Source organism: Oncorhynchus tshawytscha, linkage group LG32 (assembly GCF_018296145.1).
Source record: "Oncorhynchus tshawytscha isolate Ot180627B linkage group LG32, Otsh_v2.0, whole genome shotgun sequence".
Lineage (NCBI taxonomy): Eukaryota > Metazoa > Chordata > Actinopteri > Salmoniformes > Salmonidae > Oncorhynchus > Oncorhynchus tshawytscha.
The window spans coordinates 12,688,674-12,708,903 of NC_056460.1; positions in this window are offsets into that span (position 1 = coordinate 12,688,674).

A 20,230-nucleotide genomic window follows, 5' to 3' on the forward strand; every position below is an offset into this window, starting at 1 on the left:
GTATAACATCAACTTAATATAAAGGTATAACATCAACTTAATGTAAAGGTATAAATCAACTTAATATAAAGGTATAAAATCAACTTAATGTAAAGGTATAACATCAACTTAATGTAAAGGTATAACATCAACTTAATATAAAGGTATAAAATCAACTTAATGTAAAGGTATAACATCAACTTAATGTAAAATGGTATAACATCAACTTAATGTAAAAATCAACTTAATGTAAAGGTATAACATCAACTTAATATAATAAAATCAACTTAATGTAAAGGTATAAAATCAACTTAATGTAAAGGTATAACATCAACTTAATGTAAAGGTATAAAGGTATCAGGTCAACTTAATGTAAAGGTATAACATCAACTTAATGTAAAGGTATAAAATCAACTTAATGTAAAGGTATAAAATCAACTTAATGTAAAGGTATAAAATCAACTTAATGTAAAGGTATAACATCAACTTAATGTAAAGGTATAACATCAACTTAATGTAAAGGTATAACATCAACTTAATATAAAGGTATAAAATCAACTTAATGTAAAGGTATAACATCAACTTAATGTAAAGGTATAAGATCAACTTAATGTAAAGGTATAAGATCAACTTAATGTAAAGGTATAAAATCAACTTAATGTAAAGGTATAAAATCAGACTTAATGTAAAGGTATAAGATCAACTTAATGTAAAGGTATAAAATCAACTTAATGTAAAGGTATAAGTGTAAAGGTATAAAATCAACTTAATATAAAGGTATAACATCAACTTAATGTAAAGGTATAAGATCAACTTAATGTAAAGGTATAACATCAACTTAATGTAAAGGTATAACATCAACTTAATGTAAAGGTATAACATCAACTTAATGTAAAGGTATAACATCAACTTAATGTAAAGGTATAACATCAACTTAATATAAAGGTATAAAATCAACTTAATGTAAAGGTATAACATCAACTTAATATAAAGGTATAAAATCAACTTAATGTAAAGGTATAATATCAACTTAATGTAAAGGTATAATATCAACTTAATGTAAAGGTATAACATCAACTTAATATAAAGGTATAAAATCAACTTAATGTAAAGGTATAACATCAACTTAATGTAAAGGTATAACATCAACTTAATGTAAAGGTATAAAATCAACTTAATATAAAGGTATGAAATCAACTTAATATAAAGGTATAACATCAACTTAATGTAAAGGTATAACATCAACTTAATGTAAAGGTATAACATCAACTTAATGTAAAGGTATAAGATCAACTTAATATAAAGGTATAAAATCAACTCAATGTAAAGGTATAAAATCAACTTAATGTAAAGGTATAACATCAACTTAATGTAAAGGTATAACATCAACTTAATGTAAAGGTATAACATCAACTTAATGTAAAGGTATAAAATCAACTTAATATAAAGGTATAAAATCAACTTAATGTAAAGGTATAACATCAACTTAATGTAAAGGTATAAATCAACTGTAATGTAAACATCAACTTAATGTAAAGGTATAACATCAACTTAATGTAAAGGTATAACATCAACTTAATGTAAAGGTATAAAATCAACTTAATGTAAAGGTATAAAATCAACTTAATGTAAAGGTATAAGATCAACTTAATGTAAAGGTATAAAATCAACTTAATGTAAAGGTATAACATCAACTTAATGTAAAGGTATAAAATCAACTTAATGTAAAGGTATAACATCAACTTAATGTAAAGGTATAAAATCAACTCAACTTAATATAAAGGTATAAAATCAACTTAATGTAAAGGTATAACATCAACTTAATGTAAAGGTATAACATCAACTTAATGTAAAGGTATAACATCAACTTAATATAAAGGTATAAAATCAACTTAATGTAAAGGTATAACATCAACTTAATGTAAAGGTATAAGGTATCAACTTAATGTAAAGGTATAAGATCAACTTAATGTAAAGGTATAAAATCAACTTAATGTAAAGGTATAAAATCAGACTTAATGTAAAGGTATAAGATCAACTTAATGTAAAGGTATAAAATCAACTTAATGTAAAGGTATAAGATCAACTTAATGTAAAGGTATAAAATCAACTTAATATAAAGGTATAACATCAACTTAATGTAAAGGTATAACATCAACTTAATGTAAAGGTATAACATCAACTTAATGTAAAGGTATAACATCAACTTAATGTAAAGGTATAACATCAACTTAATGTAAAGGTATAACATCAACTTAATGTAAAGGTATAACATCAACTTAATGTAAAGGTATAAAATCAACTTAATATAAAGGTATAAAATCAACTTAATATAAAGGTATAAAATCAACTTAATATAAAGGTATAAAATCAACTTAATGTAAAGGTATAAAATCAACTTAATATAAAGGTATAAAATCAACTTAATGTAAAGGTATAAAATCAACTTAATGTAAAGGTATAAAATCAACTTAATATAAAGGTATAAGATCAACTTAATGTAAAGGTATAAATCAACTTAATGTAAAGGTATAAGATCAACTTAATGTAAAGGTATAAAATCAACTTAATGTAAAGGTATAACATCAACTTAATGTAAAGGTATAACATCAACTTAATGTAAAGGTATAACATCAACTTAATGTAAAGGTATAAAATCAACTTAATATAAAGGTATGAAATCAACTTAATATAAAGGTATAACATCAACTTAATGTAAAGGTATAACATCAACTTAATGTAAAGGTATAACATCAACTTAATGTAAAGGTATAACATCAACTTAATGTAAAGGTATAACATCAACTTAATATAAAGGTATGAAATCAACTTAATATAAAGGTATAACATCAACTTAATGTAAAGGTATAACATCAACTTAATGTAAAGGTATAAGATCAACTTAATGTAAAGGTATAAAATCAACTTAATGTAAAGGTATAAAAACAGACTAAAGGTATAAGATCAACTTAATGTAAAGGTATAACATCAACTTAATGTAAAGGTATAACATCAACTTAATGTAAAGGTATAACATCAACTTAATATAAAGGTATAAAATCAACTTAATGTAAAGGTATAACATCAACTTAATGTAAAGGTATAAGATCAACTTAATGTAAAGGTATAAGATCAACTTAATGTAAAGGTATAAAATCAACTTAATGTAAAGGTATAAAATAGGTATAAAATCAACTTAATGTAAAGGTATAAATCAACTTAATGTAAAGGTATAACATCAACTTAATGTAAAGGTATAAATCAACTTAATGTAAAGGTATAACATCAACTTAATGTAAAGGTATAACATCAACTTAATGTAAAGGTATAACATCAACTTAATGTAAAGGTATAAAATCAACTTAATATAAAGGTATAACATCAACTTAATGTAAAGGTATAACATCAACTTAATGTAAACTATAACATCAACTTAATGTAAAGGTATAACATCAACTTAATGTAAAGGTATAAAATCAACTTAATGTAAAGGTATAACATCAACTTAATGTAAAGGTATAACATCAACTTAATGTAAAGGTATAACATCAACTTAATGTAAAGGTATAAGATCAACTTAATGTAAAGGTATAAGATCAACTTAATGTAAAGGTATAAAATCAACTTAATGTAAAGGTATAAAATAGACTTAATGTAAAGGTATAAGATCAACTTAATGTAAAGGTATAACATCAACTTAATGTAAAGGTATAAAATCAACTTAATGTAAAGATATAACATCAACTTAATATAAAGGTATAACATCAACTTAATGTAAAGGTATAACATCAACTTAATATAAAGGTATGAAATCAACTTAATATAAAGGTATAACATCAACTTAATATAAAGGTATAACATCAACTTAATGTAAAGGTATAACATCAACTTAATGTAAAGGTATGAAATCAACTTAATATAAAGGTATAACATCAACTTAATGTAAAGGTATAAAATCAACTTAATGTAAAGGTATAAAATCAACTTAATGTAAAGGTATAAAATCAACTTAATGTAAAGGTATAAAATAGACTTAATGTAAAGGTATAAGATCAACTTAATGTAAAGGTATAAAATCAACTTAATGTAAAGGTATAAGATCAACTTAATGTAAAGGTAAAAATCAACTTAATATAAAGGTATAACATCAACTTAATGTAAAGGTATAACATCAACTTAATATAAAGGTATAACATCAACTTAATGTAAAGGTATAACATCAACTTAATATAAAGGTATAACATCAACTTAATGTAAAGGTATAACATCAACTTAATGTAAAGGTATAACATCAACTTAATATAAAGGTATAACATCAACTTAATGTAAAGGTATAAAATCAACTTAATGTAAAGGTATAAAATCAACTTAATATAAAGGTATAACATCAACTTAATGTAAAGGTATAACATCAACTTAATGTAAAGGTATGAAATCAACTTAATATAAAGGTATAACATCAACTTAATGTAAAGGTATAACATCAACTTAATGTAAAGGTATAAAATCAACTTAATGTAAAGGTATAACATCAACTTAATATAAAGGTATAACATCAACTTAATGTAAAGGTATAACATCAACTTAATGTAAAGGTATAACATCAACTTAATGTAAAGGTATAAGATCAACTTAATGTAAAGGTATAAGAGCAACTTAATGTAAAGGTATAAAATCAACTTAATGTAAAGGTATAAAATAGACTTAATGTAAAGGTATAAGATCAACTTAATGTAAAGGTATAACATCAACTTAATGTAAAGGTATAACATCAACTTAATGTAAAGGTATAACATCAACTTAATATAAAGGTATAAAATCAACTTAATGTAAAGGTATAACATCAACTTAATGTAAAGGTATAAGATCAACTTAATGTAAAGGTATAAGATCAACTTAATGTAAAGGTATAAAATCAACTTAATGTAAAGGTATAAAATCAGACTTAATGTAAAGGTATAAGATCAACTTAATGTAAAGGTATAAAATCAACTTAATGTAAAGGTATAAGATCAACTTAATGTAAAGGTATAAAATCAACTTAATATAAAGGTATGAAATCAACTTAATATAAAGGTATAAAATCAACTTAATATAAAGGTATAAAATCAACTTAATGTAAAGGTATGAAATCAACTTAATATAAAGGTATAACATCAACTTAATGTAAAGGTATAACATCAACTTAATGTAAAGGTATAACATCAACTTAATATAAAGGTATAAAATCAACTTAATATAAAGGTATGAAATCAACTTAATATAAAGGTATGAAATCAACTTAATATAAAGGTATGAAATCAACTTAATATAAAGGTATAACATCAACTTAATGTAAAGGTATAACATCAACTTAATGTAAAGGTATAAAATCAACTTAATGTAAAGATATAACATCAACTTAATATAAAGGTATAACATCAACTTAATGTAAAGGTATAACATCAACTTAATATAAAGGTATGAAATCAACTTAATGTAAAGGTATAAAATAGACTTAATGTAAAGGTATAAGATCAACTTAATGTAAAGGTATAACATCAACTTAATGTAAAGGTATAACATCAACTTAATGTAAAGGTATAACATCAACTTAATATAAAGGTATAAAATCAACTTAATGTAAAGGTATAACATCAACTTAATGTAAAGGTATAAGATCAACTTAATGTAAAGGTATAAGATCAACTTAATGTAAAGGTATAAAATCAACTTAATGTAAAGGTATAAAATAGACTTAATGTAAAGGTATAAGATCAACTTAATGTAAAGGTATAAAATCAACTTAATGTAAAGGTATAAGATCAACTTAATGTAAAGGTATAAAATCAACTTAATATAAAGGTATAACATCAACTTAATGTAAAGGTATAAGATCAACTTAATATAAAGGTATAACATCAACTTAATGTAAAGGTATAATATCAACTTAATATAAAGGTATAACATCAACTTAATGTAAAGGTATAACATCAACTTAATGTAAAGGTATAACATCAACTTAATATAAAGGTATAAAATCAACTTAATGTAAAGGTATAACATCAACTTAATGTAAAGGTATAACATCAACTTAATATAAAGGTATAAAATCAACTTAATGTAAAGGTATAACATCAACTTAATGTAAAGGTATAACATCAACTTAATATAAAGGTATAACATCAACTTAATGTAAAGGTATAACATCAACTTAATGTAAAGGTATAACATCAACTTAATATAAAGGTATAAAATCAACTTAATGTAAAGGTATAACATCAACTTAATGTAAAGGTATAACATCAACTTAATGTAAAGGTATAACATCAACTTAATGTAAAGGTATAAAATCAACTTAATATAAAGGTATAAAATCAACTTAATGTAAAGGTATAACATCAACTTAATGTAAAGGTATAACATCAACTTAATATAAAGGTATAACATCAACTTAATGTAAAGGTATAACATCAACTTAATGTAAAGGTATAACATCAACTTAATGTAAAGGTATAACATCAACTTAATGTAAAGGTATAACATCAACTTAATGTAAAGGTATAAAATCAACTTAATATAAAGGTATAACATCAACTTAATGTAAAGGTATAACATCAACTTAATGTAAAGGTATAACATCAACTTAATATAAAGGTATAAAATCAACTTAATGTAAAGGTATAACATCAACTTAATGTAAAGGTATAAGATCAACTTAATGTAAAGGTATAAGATCAACTTAATGTAAAGGTATAACATCAACTTAATGTAAAGGTATAAAATAGACTTAATGTAAAGGTATAAGATCAACTTAATGTAAAGGTATAAAATCAACTTAATGTAAAGGTATAAGATCAACTTAATGTAAAGGTATAAAATCAACTTAATATAAAGGTATAACATCAACTTAATGTAAAGGTATAACATCAACTTAATATAAAGGTATAAGATCAACTTAATGTAAAGGTATAAGATCAACTTAATGTAAAGGTATAACATCAACTTAATGTAAAGGTATAAGATCAACTTAATGTAAAGGTATAACATCAACTTAATATAAAGGTATAAAATCAACTTAATGTAAAGGTATAACATCAACTTAATATAAAGGTATAAAATCAACTTAATGTAAAGGTATAATATCAACTTAATGTAAAGGTATAACATCAACTTAATATAAAGGTATAAAATCAACTTAATGTAAAGGTATAACATCAACTTAATGTAAAGGTATAAGATCAACTTAATGTAAAGGTATAAGATCAACTTAATGTAAAGGTATAACATCAACTTAATGTAAAGGTATAAGATCAACTTAATGTAAAGGTATAAAATCAACTTAATATAAAGGTATAAAATCAACTTAATGTAAAGGTATAAAATCAACTTAATGTAAAGGTATAAAATCAACTTAATGTAAAGGTATAAAATCAACTTAATGTAAAGGTATAAAATCAACTTAATATAAAGGTATAAAATCAACTTAATATAAAGGTATAAAATCAACTTAATATAAAGGTATAAAATCAACTTAATGTAAAGGTATAAAATCAACTTAATGTAAAGGTATAACATCAACTTAATATAAAGGTATAAAATCAACTTAATGTAAAGGTATAACATCAACTTAATTAAAGGTATAACATCAACTTAATGTAAAGGTATAAGATCAACTTAATGTAAAGGTATAAAATCAACTTAATGTATAAATCAACTTAATGTAAAGGTATAAAATCAACTTAATGTAAAGGTATAAGATCAACTTAATGTAAAGGTATAAAATCAACTTAATGTAAAGGTATAAAATCAACTTAATGTAAAGGTATAAAATAGACTTAATGTAAAGGTATAAGATCAACTTAATGTAAAGGTATAAAATCAACTTAATGTAAAGGTATAAGATCAACTTAATGTAAAGGTATAAAATCAACTTAATATAAAGGTATAACATCAACTTAATGTAAAGGTATAAGATCAACTTAATATAAAGGTATAACATCAACTTAATGTAAAGGTATAATATCAACTTAATATAAAGGTATAACATCAACTTAATGTAAAGGTATAACATCAACTTAATATAAAGGTATAAAATCAACTTAATATAAAGGTATAAAATCAACTTAATGTAAAGGTATAAAATCAACTTAATGTAAAGGTATAAAATCAACTTAATGTAAAGGTATAAAATCAACTTAATGTAAAGGTATAACATCAACTTAATGTAAAGGTATAAAATCAACTTAATATAAAGGTATAAAATCAACTTAATGTAAAGGTATAAAATCAACTTAATGTAAAGGTATAAGATCAACTTAATGTAAAGGTATAAAATCAACTTAATGTAAAGGTATAAAATCAACTTAATGTAAAGGTATAAAATAGACTTAATGTAAAGGTATAAGATCAACTTAATGTAAAGGTATAACATCAACTTAATGTAAAGGTATAACATCAACTTAATGTAAAGGTATAACATCAACTTAATATAAAGGTATAAAATCAACTTAATGTAAAGGTATAACATCAACTTAATGTAAAGGTATAAGATCAACTTAATGTAAAGGTATAAGATCAACTTAATGTAAAGGTATAAAATCAACTTAATGTAAAGGTATAAAATAGACTTAATGTAAAGGTATAAGATCAACTTAATGTAAAGGTATAAAATCAACTTAATGTAAAGGTATAAACTTAATGTAAAGGTCAACTTAATGTAAAGGTATAAATCAACTTAATGTAAAGGTATAACATAACTTAATGTAAAGGTATAACATCAACTTAATGTAAAGGTATAACATCAACTTAATATAAAGGTATAACATCAACTTAATGTAAAGGTATAACATCAACTTAATGTAAAGGTATAACATCAACTTAATATAAAGGTATAAAAAGGTCATCAACTTAATGTAAAGGTATAAAATCAACTTAATGTAAAGGTATAAAATCAACTTAATGTAAAGGTATAACATCAACTTAATGTAAAGGTATAACATCAACTTAATGTAAAGGTATAAAATCAACTTAATGTAAAGGTATAAAATCAACTTAATGTAAAGGTATAACATCAACTTAATGTAAAGGTATAACATCAACTTAATATAAAGGTATAACATCAACTTAATGTAAAGGTATAACATCAACTTAATGTAAAGGTATAACATCAACTTAATGTAAAGGTATAACATCAACTTAATGTAAAGGTATAACATCAACTTAATATAAAGGTATAAAATCAACTTAATATAAAGGTATGAAATCAACTTAATATAAAGGTATAACATCAACTTAATGTAAAGGTATAACATCAACTTAATGTAAAGGTATAACATCAACTTAATATAACATCAACTTAATGTAAAGGTATAACTTAATCAAAAGGTTAATGTAAAAAGGTATAACATCAACTTAATGTAAAGGTATAAAATCAACTTAATGTAAAGGTATAAAATCAACTTAATGTAAAGGTATAAAATCAACTTAATGTAAAGGTATAAAATAGACTTAATGTAAAGTATCAACATCAACAACTTAATGTAATGTAAAGGTATAACATCAACTTAATATAAAGGTATAAAATCAACTTAATGTAAAGGTATAAAGGTATCAACTTAATGTAAAGGTATAACATCAACTTAATGTAAAGGTATAAAATCAACTTAATGGTATAAATCAACTTAATGTAAAGGTATAAGATCAACTTAATGTAAAGGTATAAAATCAACTTAATGTAAAGGTATAACATCAACTTAATGTAAAGGTATATTAATGTAAAGGTATAAGATCAACTTAATGTAAAGGTATAAAATCAACTTAATATAAAGGTATAAAATCAACTTAATGTAAAGGTATAAAATCAACTTAATATAAAGGTATAACAAACTCAAACTTAATGTAAAATCAACTTAATGTAAAGGTATAACATCAACTTAATATAAAGGTAAAGGTAAATAAACTTAATGTAAAACTATAACATCAACTTAATGTAAAGGTATAACATCAACTTAATATAAAGGTATAAAATCAACTTAATGTAAAGGTATAACATCAACTTAATGTAAAGGTATAACATCAACAACTTAATGTAAAGGTATAAAATCAACTTAATGTAAAGGTATAAAATCATCAACTTAATGTACAACTTAATGTAAAGGTATAAATCAACTTAATGTAAAGGTATAAAATCAACTTAATGTAAAGGTATAAAATCATCACTTAATGTAAAGGTATAAAATCAACTTAATGTAAAGGTATAAGATCAACTTAATGTAAAGGTATAAAATCAACTTAATGTAAAGGTATAAAATCAACTTAATGTAAAGGTATAACATCAACTTAATGTAAAGGTATAAAATCAACTTAATGTAAAGGTATAACATCAACTTAATGTAAAGGTATAACATCAACTTAATGTAAAGGTATAAGATCAACTTAATATAAACATATAAGATCAACTTAATATGAAGGTATGAAATCAACTGAATGGAAAGGTATAACTTTTTATGGCTGCAGGGGCAGTATTGAGTAGCTTGGATGAAAAGGTGCCCATTGTAAACGACCAGCTCCTCAGTCTCAGTTGCTAATATATGCAGATTATTATTGGTATTGGATAGAAAACACTCTGAAGTTTCCAAAACTGTTTGAATTATGTCTGTGAGTATAACAAAACTCATATTGCAGGCAAAAACCTGAGAAATTCCACTTCCTGTTTGTATTTTTTCTGGGGGTGGCAGATTTTTGACCAAGCTCTCATTGATATTACAGCGAGATATGGATGAGTTTTCACTTCCTACGCCTTCCACTAGATGTCAACAGTCAATAGAACTTTGTCTGATGACTCTATTGTGAAGGGGGGTCGAATGACACAGGAAATAGTCACCACTGCCACGAGTTGACCATGCATTCACTATGCGCGTTCACAGGGGAAGGACCTGCGTTCCACCGGTCATCTGAAGTCATTCTAATTCTCCGGGTTGGAATGTTATTCAAGATATATGTAAAAAACATTCTAAAGATTGATTCAGTACATCGTTTGACTTGTTTCTACTGACTGTTACGGAACTTTTGGACATTTCGTCACATTATAGTATAGTTACACATTACGCGCTTTGTGACTTTGGAATTGTTTACCAAACGCGCTAACCAAAGTAGCTAATTGGACATAAATAATGGACATTTTCGAACAAATCAAGCATTTATTGTGGACCTGCGATTGCTAGGACTGCATTCTGATGAAGTTCATCAATGGTAAGGAAACATTTATCATGTATTTTCTGGTTTCTGTTGACGCCAACATGGCGGCTAATTTGGCTACTTTTCTGAGCTCTTTCTCAGATTATTGCATGGGTTGCTTTTTCCGTAAACCTTTTTTGAAATCAGACATAGCGGTTGCATTAAGGAGAGGTATATCTATAATTCCACGTGTATAACTTGTATTATCATCTTCATTTATGATGAGTATTTCTGTTGAAATGATGTGGCTATGCAAAATCACTTGATGTTTTTGGAACTAGTGAATCTAATACGCCAATGTAAACTCAGATTTTTTTTATATAAATATGAACTTTATCAAACAAACCATGCATGTATTGTGTAACATGAAGTTCTATGAGTGTCATCTGATGAAGATAATTCAAGGTTAGTGATTAATTTGATCTCTATTTCTGCTTTTTGTGAATGCTATATTTCGCTGGAAAATGGCTGTGCTTATTGTGGTTTGGTGGCGACCTAACATAATCGTTTGAAGTGCTTTTGCTGAAAAGCATATTTGAAATCGGACACTTTGGTGGGATTAACAACAAGATTAACTTTAAAATTATATAAAACACATGTATGTTTTAGGAATTGTAATGATGTCACGCGGGACTAGGTGTGTGTGCAGGAATCAGACGCAGAGAGAGAGTAATGGAGTAAAGTGCTTTACTATTGCACACCAAACTGATAAGCCCAATACAATACAGGGCGCAGGACACTATACCAGACAACCCAAAACCACAGGGTGTCCAGTATAGAAAATAAAATACACCACAACCTAATATGTACACACGTAACAAAGACAATCCCGCACAAAACAAGGGCGGGTCAAACTACTACATATAGGGAAGCTAATTAAACCAAAATACACACAGGTGAAACTAATAAAACAAAAACCAACAGACAAATGAAAAAGTGATCGGTAGCGGCTAGTAGGACGGTGACGACGACCGCCGAGCACTGCCCAAACAGGCAGGGGAGCCAACTTCGGTGGAAGTCGTGACAAATGATGAGATTTCTGTGGTTTGAATTTGGCGCCCTCTATTTTCACTGGTAGTTGTCATATCGATCCCGTTAGCGGGATTGCAGCCATAACAAGATAACATCAACTGAATATAAAGGTATAAGATCAACTGAATGTAAAGGTATAATATCAACTTAATATAAACATATAAGATCAACTTAATATGAAGGTATGAAATCAACTGAATGTAAAGGTATAACATCAACTGAATGTAAACATATAAGATCAACTTAAAGGTACAAGACAAACTTAATATAAAGTGTTACCTAATAGTCAACTACACAGGTATAATAGCAACTTAATGTCAAGTGTTACCAAGTAGTCAATGATAACACCAGAATATTATTTAGATGACAATATTTACCTTCTAAATAAATCAAGATAATGTAGCTTTCTAAATCAATGTAGATAATTTAGCTCTCTAAATCAATGAAGATAATGTAGCTTTATCAATAAATCATGATAATGTAGCTTTATAAATCAATCAAGATAATGTAACTTTTAAAATAAATCAAAATGACATAGCTTACTAAATGTGTCATTGAAAGTTTAAGTTTACAGACACCTTACACAAATACATTTAAACTAAAGTTTTTCACAATTCCTGACATTTAATCTGAGTAAAAATTCCCTGCCTTAGTTCAGTTAGGATCACCACTTTATTTTAAGAATGTGAAATGCAGGAATAATAGTAGAGAGAATGATTTATTGCGGATTTGATTTATTTCATCTCATTCCCAGTGGGTTAGAATGTTTACATACACTCAATTAGTATTTGGTAGCGTTGCCTTTAAATTGTTTAACTTGGGTCAAACGTTTCGGGTAGCCTTCCACAAGCTTCCCACAATAAGTTAGCCCATTCCTACTGACAAGAGTCAGGTTTGTAGGCCTACTTGCTCGCACACGCTTTTTCAGTTCTGCCCACACATTTTCTATAGGATTGAGGTCAGGGCTTTATGATGGCCACTCCAGTACCTTGACTTTGTTGTCCTTTTTTTGCCACAACTTTGGAAGTATGCTTGGGGTCATTGTCCATTTGGAAGACCCATTTGCGACCAAGCTTTAACTTCCTGACTGATGTCTTGAGATGTTGCTTCAATATATCCACATAATTTCCCTTCCTCATCAAGCCATCTATTTTGTGAAGTGCATCATTCCCTCCTGCAGCAAAGCACCCCCACGACATGATGATGCCACCCCCGTTCTTCACGGTTGGGATGGTGTTCTTCGACTTGCAAGCATCCCCCTTTTCCTCCAAACATAACAATGGTCATTATGGTCAAACAGTTCTATTTTTGTTTCATCAGACCAGAGGACATTTCTCCATGTGCCAGAGAGGAAGGGATATGTGCAGTTGCAAACCGTAGTCTGACTTTTTTATGGAGGTTTTGGAGCAGTGGCTTCTTCCTTGCTGAGCGGCCTTTCAGGTTATGTCAATATAGGACTCGTTTTACTGTGGATATAGATACTTTTGTACCTGTTTCCTCCAGCATCTTTACAAGGTCCTTTGCTGTTTTTCTGGGATTGATTTGCACTTTTCGCACCAAAGTGCGTTCATCTCTAGGAGACAGAACGCGTCTCCTTCCTGAGCGGTATGATGGCTGTGTGGTTCAATGGTGTTTATACTTGCGTACTATTGTTTGTACAGATGAACGTGGTACCTTCATGCATTTGGAAATTGCTGCCAAGGATAAACCAGACTTGTGGAGGTCTGCAATTGTTTTCTGAGGTCTGGCTGATTTCTTTTGATTTTCCCAAGAGGCATTGAGTTTGAAGGTAGGCCTTGAAATACATCCACAGGTACATCTCCAATTGACTTAAATGATGTTAATTAGCCTATCAGAAGCTTCTAAAGCCATTCTTGAATTTTCCAAGCTGTTTAAAGGCACAGGCAACTTAGTGTATGTAAACTTCTGACCACTGGAATTGTGATAAAGTGAATTATAAGTGAAATAATCTGTCTGGTAACAATTTTTGGAAAAATTACTGTTATGCACAAACTAGATGTCCCAACTGACTTGCCAAAACTGTAGTTTGTGGTTGAAAAACGAGTTTTAATGACTCCAACTTAAGTGTATGCAAACTTCCGACTTCAGCTGTAGAAGTGTTTCTGAAACGCTGCAGCGGCCTAGTTTCTTCCCTTTTAGATACACCATGTATGTGTCCCAAATGGCACCCTATTCACTATATGGTGCACTTTTTTTTGACCAGGACTCTGGTCAAAAGTAATGCACTATAAAAGGAATAGGGTGCCATTTGGGACGTACCATGTTTCTCCAGCGTGATGAGCTCCAAGGCAACACTTCTTGCGTTTTGACCATTACTTTGCTGTGGAGATAAACTTTGCTGGAGGGTGTCAGAACTGGCCTTCTCACTCGGGGGAAATCAAAGTGCTGCTGGTGGTCAGCGAGAGCCAAGGAGTGTGGGAGAGAATAGATCCTCCATAAGCTTTCTTATTCCCAGACCAGAGTTCTGAGGCTGCTGAGCTTCCTTTTGTGTGAGTGCACACGCACGCACACGCACGCACACACACACACACACACACGCACGCACGCACACACACACACACACACACACACACACACACACACACACACACACACACACACACACACACACACACACACACACACACACACACACACACACACGAGCTCTATAATAAAACCTGCCGCATGAGATCATAAACCAAAAACAAAGCCTAGAAACATGGCAGATGTAAGAGTGCTTAGGCATATCTGCCTGTGGCATACCCTGCAGTATATACAGTATCTCCTGGAATGAAATCATCTGTTAAGACAGATATGAACAATATCTCAGTGAAGTTGTTGAGAGAAGACGAGGCCTGTTACATTACTATGGCTGGATCCCAAATGGCACCCGATTCCCTATTTACAGTGCCTTGCGAAAGTATTCTGAGGCTGAATAATTTTGCACGCCCAATTTTTCTGGTTTTGATTTGTTAAAAAAGTTTGAAATATCCAATAAATGTCATTCCACTTCATGATTGTGTCCCACTTGTTGTTGATTCTTCACAAAAAAATACAGTTTTATATCTTTATGTTTGAAGCCTGAAATGTGGCAAAAGGTCGCAAAGTTCAAGGGGGCCGAATACTTTCGCAAGGCACTGTAGTGAGCTAGTTTTGACCAGGGCCCATTGGGCTATGTAGGGAATAGGATGCCATTTGGGATCTGGCCTCTATGAACTGTTGTCATCATACTATTTGGAACACAAGATAGAAATGGACATTTACTAAAAGGATCATTGATAGGTCATTGATCATCTCCACCTGATCATCTCCACCTGAGGTTCATGGTTAGGTAAGTGGAAAACACATACTTGATGTTAGAAAGGCTTCAAATCTGGTTGAATGCTGTTTCATTTGTTGCCTGATGTTCCTTACTCTAGCTGTCAAAACAGCAGAAACTCAGAGTAAGAGAACCTTTCCTTAAGAAACTAGATCAACAAATACATCATCAATTTATCGTCTGCATGTTGTCAACAAAGCAGTAAGATTTTCAATGGGTGGCGTTTCATGTTTCAGCAAAATTGCTACTAATAATTTGTCTGTCACTTTTGCAGAAGCCTCCCACCGACGAGTGTGTTTAATTTTTTAACATTCTGCGGCAAAGGCACAAATCCTGAGAGAAATATTTTGCATTTTATTTCCATGATATGTGTTGTTCCCGCCTGCTTTAAAGCTTATATATAGCTTTTAAAAAAGGACTGGGCTGTCTCCCACAGTGTAATACTCTCTCGTGTAGGAGAACAGCAGCGGCTGTTAAAATCAAAGATGTGTGAGAGCTGTCACTGCCTGGCTTCTGTTGGAATCCAACAAACCCATGCTGTTCGTAAGATGTAAAAATTGTTTTAAAAAAATGGCAACCTAATATTTTATTTATACATGTGGAGCATGCCCATTCACTTGTTGATGTAGCTGTCAGACAAAGGGAAGAGGGTAAATTGCCCCTAACACGTTATCCCCATGCAATATTCATACAGCTACTGCTATAACATGGCTTTCATGAGTTCTCTTTGTTGCTCTACAGGCCGTGAAGAGAGTGGGCATCAATTATATGAAAATAGTCAAGAGAGAACACTGTGAAGAACGGAACGACACACAAACAAATAAACAACTGTGCCAAACGACTCTAGAAAGCCCTGCTTTGACTATGTTGGCTAGGGGTTCTCTTCAAAGACTGTGTGTGGGTGTGGGTGTGTGTGTGTGTGTGTTTGTTTGTGTGCATGGATACACTGTGTACAACCATATGTCTGTACACTGGCATGTCTGTGTGTGTGTGTGTGGAAACACTGTACACATCCATGTGTGTGTGTGTGTGTGTGTGTGTGTTCGTGTGTGTGTGTGTGTGCATGGATACACTGTGTACAACCATATGTCTGTACACTGGCATGTCTGTGTGTGTGTGTGTGTGGAAACACTGTACACATCCATGTGTGTGTGTGTGTGTGTGTGTGTGTGTGTGTGTGTCTGGGTGTGTGTGTGTGTGTGTGTCTGTGTGTGTGTGTGTCTGTGTGTGTGTGTGTGTCTGTGTGTGTGTGTGTCTGTGTGTGTGTGTGTGTGTGTGTGTGTGTGTGTCTGTGTGTGTGTTTTATGCGTCACCATGGGTATATGAATGACGCTTCAGGGTTAGGAGGAAAACAACTCATGTCCCTTCTTGTCAATCACCCAGCTTCGACCCAGAAATAAAGAATGACACACGCACCCAGTTACTCTCTCTCATTGTCTAGTGGGCTTGCCTGCCTGCCCAAGGCCCACCGCTCCCCAGATGCAGAGATGCAGACCACATGTCATTTTCAGTGCAGAGAGAGTTTACTATACAGGCAGGGAGAGAGAACACATCACAGAGTAACTTGCATAAACAGAACAGGAGCTAATGTAGAAGGCAGCACCCACTACAGGGAAACTCCATCTTAAATACATCAAGCTGTTGTCCCATCAATCCAAACACTGAACTCTATGTGAAATCTAGACGAATCGAGGTAAATGGCGTGAACATGGCATGATATGAAATGTCCCCTGATACTTCACCTTTGTTAGGCTTGAATACGAGATTTGAGGAAAATACGTCAAAACATGACTTTGCTCTAGCTGGTTTGGACAGAAATGTATTTAAATGATTGTTTTATTCATCGTGGTAATGGACTGTGACAAAGGATCTTTGATTGAGATATTACACAAATGGGATTTTCTTCCATCTGATGTAGCTAACATTGAAGTCTAGAGTGAATGGTAGGGTTGTCATTTGCAGGGGAGAGGGAGAAACTACCACATGGAAAACAGAAATACATAGTCTGTCTAGGGGATTGTTTCTGGACACCGGTCCAGGTCTTTGACTACTGAACTCTTCTGTCTGTCAAGTGTTGAGAATCAGTGTCAGGAGCTTATACACACACAAACATGGACACACACACACACACACACACACACACACACACACACACACACACACACACACACACACACACACACACACACACACACACACACACACACACACACACACACACACACACACACACACACACACACACACACACACACACACACTTTCTCTCTCACAGAGGATAAGGCTGGTTGCAAATTTGCATATGCTGCTCACTGACAAGATTGTGAGTGTGAGGTGATCTCACCACACCATATTCATACTTTGCTTGTATGCTAATCCTTTTCATATGGTCATAGAGCTGGGATTGCACTGTGCCATTTAATTATCACAAAGTCACTGGAACTTTCGGCTGAGAGACACATCGCAAGGAATGAGCTAAACATCATATTGAAATGTATTCAGCCCCATAGCCCCAACAGTAGTTGCAGTAGGTAAATCCACATTTCCAAGAGACACAGTAGTTAGAATCAATCAGCCAAGTTTAATTCCTGCGTCGCAACAAGGGAACAAGCAATCAGCTGAACAGAGCTCGTGGGTCGAACCTCAACTAATACATTAAACCGAACACAGACATTGCTTAGTTGTTTTGCTTGTTTCTTGGAAATAAAGTAGATGGTTGTAGTTACAAATCTAAACCTACAGGGGGCAGCATATACACTCTGCTCTACTAGTCCCCCTTATCAGCATGCTGGAACATTCTCCTGTAACCACGGACTCCTGTTGTGCCCACCGTTAAGGAGGATACAGGGCTTACAGCAGTATTGAATTCATTAACCTTTTCTCTATTCTGGTCCAAAATGGGAGCAGGACCGCAATTGTTGGAAATAACCCCCTCTGCACTTTAAACAGTTTATTGAAAGGGTCACAGATGGAAGAAGAGGGGCTGAAGAAGGGGCTCACCCTTATTTGTTACTTATCCGAAAAGTGTCATCTTGCATCAGGTGGTTAGTTATTCAGCAACTCACCGTGCGATAATAGGCGCGACTACGTCGCCCATTTACCGTCCCCTTTACCTGCGCTTGACGTGCTACTTTTGGACAAGAGACAAATTTGAACAAAAACTTGGTAATTGTCTCACTGAAGACCGTCGGTGGGGCGCTGGAGTTGAGAGGGAGTGTTCAGCTAGTGTCTGTGTCAGGTTAGTCAGTGTAGCGTGGCATCATAAGGAGTAAGAGGCTTCGGCTTGGGGAGAGACAAGTTCATCTCAACTTTGAGCATGGTGACTTCTTAACAACAGGATGTTCCTCAAACCTGATGCGGCATGAAGTCTTTGAGGAACATTCTATTTGTATAAGATCATTAGATTGTATGTCATATTCTGTTATCACTGACAGCTTCATACTGTACGTTAAAAGCTCAGAGTATCATATTTAAGGTAAATTCCCACTCATTCCCCACTAAGGGAAAGACAGATGGAGCTAGAGATCGCTTCATCCTAAAGTTGAATATTCATAGAAAATCATAGAATCTTAATCTTTTAAATATTATGTGTCTTGTAAATGAAAGGTTTCCAAAAGTTAAAGCAAGGAGGATTTAACTTTTTTTGGCTACCAATAACGAGCGCCGAAAACGCTGTGAAAGTTCAGATATTGACGTCTGATTTTGGCAGAACAACGAGGCAGGAGACGATAATTTATGCAATATCTGATCAACATTTTCAAGATAACCCTGAAATCTTCCAGTTCCAAATGCCATATGTGATGTGCAACAGCACAAAGCAGACAACTTAGATTGCCTGAGGGAGCTTGGTGCTCTGATGAGCAAGGAAGAGCACAGTGGCACAACTATTACATTACTGGAGCCAAAAAAGCCAACCATGTTCAGTTTCAACGGTGAACTGTGGTAACCAAGTCAATATGACCCCAGGCATTTCAACCAGTGGTGGTTGGAGCCGTTTAAGATGAGGGAGAATGATACATTTTTTAATGAACATGGCCTTATTTCTATTACAGCATATTGGATGACTGTCATTCATATTCCATTAATCTAGTTCAATGTAACATTAATAGGTTTAGGGTACTACATGATGCTCAAACTTTCCCTGTACCCATCATGAGGTTGCTACAACCTAGTCTATGAATGAATGTTTACAACGTAGGTGCACAGGTCGAGAGTATTTTGAGTAATCAAGGTGACAGACAGTGACACATTCAATACCGCATTGCACCCTTTTGCCTGCATCTTACTGATCTAGAGCATAATCATTCGTCCAACAGTTGCAAACAATTGTTTCTATTGGAAAAATTCAGGTATGTTTCTCCCCGTTTTGTTCTGTTTGCTTATTTTCAACAGAATCGTCACAATGAATACACCCCTGATCCCACGCAAACACAGTTCACTTTCATAGCAGCCACATACAAACAGCTCATTGTATATATAATTCCTTCTCGCATCTATCTACAGTCTCTCCTCCTCTCACCTTTTCCCTTCGCTTGTGGACTTAAGTGCACAACACAAGTGCTGTATGTGACTAGGCGAAAAAACCTTTCCAAGCCAAACCTTCATATCATGAACGCTAACCACTACACACAGCCTACATCATTGTCATGTCATAGTCAATATATATACGAGAACTAACAC